This window comes from Ochlerotatus camptorhynchus, unplaced genomic scaffold (genome assembly GCF_037179485.1).
Source record: "Ochlerotatus camptorhynchus isolate MF236.1 unplaced genomic scaffold, CSIRO-AGI_Acam_v1.1 ptg000443l, whole genome shotgun sequence".
Classification (NCBI taxonomy): domain Eukaryota; kingdom Metazoa; phylum Arthropoda; class Insecta; order Diptera; family Culicidae; genus Ochlerotatus; species Ochlerotatus camptorhynchus.
In genome coordinates, this window is record NW_027040929.1 from 487,240 (window position 1) to 490,184 (window position 2,945).

The window sequence follows — 2,945 nt, forward strand, 5'->3', positions numbered from 1 at the left end:
GACTCCTTTAAATGATTTATTTTTATTATTTTTTTATCGATCGATATCTATTTATTTTCTTTAAATCCCTTGGTACCGGTAATTTAGAGGTATTACCGGTACTCGCAAAAAAGGTCCGGTACTGACAACCCTAATCACAGAATACAGTCAGGACTATTACATCGAACGTAATCAAGGAAGGACAGGAGCATGTCCGCAGCAACGATAAGGCAATTCGCATTGTCATGGAGTTGAATGCTAACGAGGACCTACGACAATGCGGTCGTCACGATTTCGAGTTAAGGTTCCAGTGCAAGCAGCACTATATTCAGCATGTCGAGAAGGTGGCATTTGCCACACATAAAATCCTTAGCGCAGAAAAATAGCTTGGATTTAATTTGGAGAGATTTTTTTACTTAACGGCGAGATCGAAATTAAATTGTTGCAACCATCAAGATTTTCTGATCGAAAATCGTTTGATCGATAATATCGATACTACAGGAATGTTCGAGGTTGAATTTTTAACTGTCACTAAGAAGCTGAACTACAGCTGATGAACCAATGTGAAACTCCTCAAACTCAAAGGAGGTTAACAAATACTCTTTTTTCAAGTTAGTTTAGATAGCCCTTATCTTGAGGGACTATAGAGTTTCCGGCAGCTTCAAAGCAATTCCCATATTTGTTAAGTTTTGAAAGTTTTAGGAAAGTTCTGTGACTTCAGGGAACTGCAGTGAACTTTAGGGGAGTTTCGCAAACTTAAAAGACGTTCTGAGAACTTCAGTGAAGATTTTCGAACTTTAGGAAAGCATTGCAAACTTCAGAAAAAAAACTGAGAGGTGTAGGAATATTTTGCAATCATCCGAGATTCCGATAATTTTAGGGAACTGCTACAAACTTCGGGCTAGTTCGTTGAACTTGAACAATATTATGAAAATCAGTAATGTCCAATGGGTGGTCACTCTACAAACTTATTTTGCGCCAATTTGTTTCTCAGTGTGCCGCAGCTGTTCCAGCAGTGCCGAGAAGTCATTAAACTGACTTTTGTCTGCTTGTAAATAATGCCTTGTTTGGCAACCCGGTATTTTAACAGCGCTTGATTTTGTTTTGTTTTTCGAAACCTGAGATGACCCGGGAGTAGGAACAACATTTCCGTTCCGAGATACGGACATTGCGTGTGGAGTTTCACCTAGTACGAGTCTACGTTGAGTGAAGAAAAGTTCCAGGCTTTTCAACAGCGGTTATTATCGTAGGCTGTCCTGAGTGATAAGTAAAGCATAGTGAGGTTTCGCGACATTTTCTCAACCCTTCCCTCTTTTTTGCTTGCTTTGCGTGTGCTCAATTTCAATGATCAAGGTGTTCAACGGAAACTTTGCCGGTGGTGGCCAGGACGGGCCGCACAACAAGTGTCTCTATACTAGCCAGGAGACAATCGAGACGGTTTCGCTCAATAGCCGGAACAACAACAACATCAACGTCAAAGGTGAGCTTCGGCGAAAGTGCGAGGTAGCAACCCGGCCCAACCATATCCTGTTCACCATCATCAATCCAGTCTATCCTATTACAGGGGACATTCTACACACCATATGCTGACCCAACGCTCAGCTATGGTTGAGTTTGATAGCATTGAATCCGCCACCAGAGCCCGCGAAGATCGCTTATGCTAAGCCAGAAAAACTCAATGTTTACTAAAACGACACGGAATCCAGTTGGAACTACACATTGGAAGCAGCCGTCTCCAAGGATGCCTGCAACGGACGAGCCCCGTTGCTACACGATCCTATCATCTTCGGCAGAAGGCCCACTCCGTACAACGACCGTCAATCATTACCAGCCCTTCTGGGAGCCGGCGGAGGAAATGGATTTGCACCGAATTTTTCACCGCCCGAGTTTCATCCGTCGGAAAACTGGAAACCAACACCGGCCGGAACACACGTCGAACTGATGAAGGACGCACCGCTGATCCGAAACGCACCAGCCAACTTCATTCGCAGTCGAACGCAGCATCCAGCACTTGAACAACATTCCAATCGGAAATGATGGTACCAAAATTCAGATTGCATTTTCCAAGCAGAACTACTTGTCAGAGTCCACCAACCTATACACCCTGCCGGACAATTCGATCAGATTCAAGGACTACAGCGCCACCAAGAACAATTGCTTCCTTTCCCGAGCAAGACTCTCCATTTCTTCAATATCCCACCCGCTTTGTCCGAGGATATGCTGCTGACTGCATTCACCACCAAGGACTGCCACGCGTCACAAGTGCGAATGTTCCCGCTGGAATCGGAACGTTCCTACTCCGGATTGGTCGAGTTCCCGAGCCTAGCCCTGGCGGTGAACGCCATCATGAAGTGCAATCACAGTGCGATCGATCGCAAAGGCACAAAATTCCCGTTCATTATGAAGCTGTGCTTCTCCTCGTCCAAGACGATGAATGGTGCGTGGAGCAACGAGAACATCTAAAACATGGGCATGGGCATAGCACCGGCACCTGGCAACCCAATGTCGGCAGCGGCCGTGACATCCTCCACCGTGGTAGCAGCGTCCGGTGGTGGGACGCCCATTTCGATGACGGGCAACTGTCTCAAACACGATGCACCAATGTAAAATGGAGTCCATGACCTCCATTGCTTTTCATGAAGGAAAGCAACAGCAACGACGAGACTTGGGGGAGGTTCACGGCTGCGTTTTGAAAAAAAAAAAATGATAATAGTGTGGCAACATCAATAACAAATTTTGACACATGCTCACTACGCAGGCGCAGAAAAAGTTCAGTGTTGCCAGTAACTTTAAAGGTCAGGAAAATTGTAACCATGGGTGCCAAACAGTGCCAATGAATGTGCCCAGGTGTGCCTAAGCTTGTATTTGGCACACTGTGCGGAGTTACCAACCCCTTGGTAATTTCCTAAAAAGAGAGAGAAGGATTAGTAATTTTCATTTAATCCCACTACCTTATTTGTTTATCC

The 2,945-nt window shown here is 45.2% G+C and overlaps 1 pseudogene; it reads left to right on the forward strand.

The window, feature by feature from the left end:
* The first annotated feature begins 1,323 nt into the window (after positions 1-1,323).
* LOC135711799 (heterogeneous nuclear ribonucleoprotein L-like) lies at positions 1,324-2,586 on the forward strand (annotated as a pseudogene).
* The last annotated feature ends 359 nt before the right edge of the window (positions 2,587-2,945 follow it).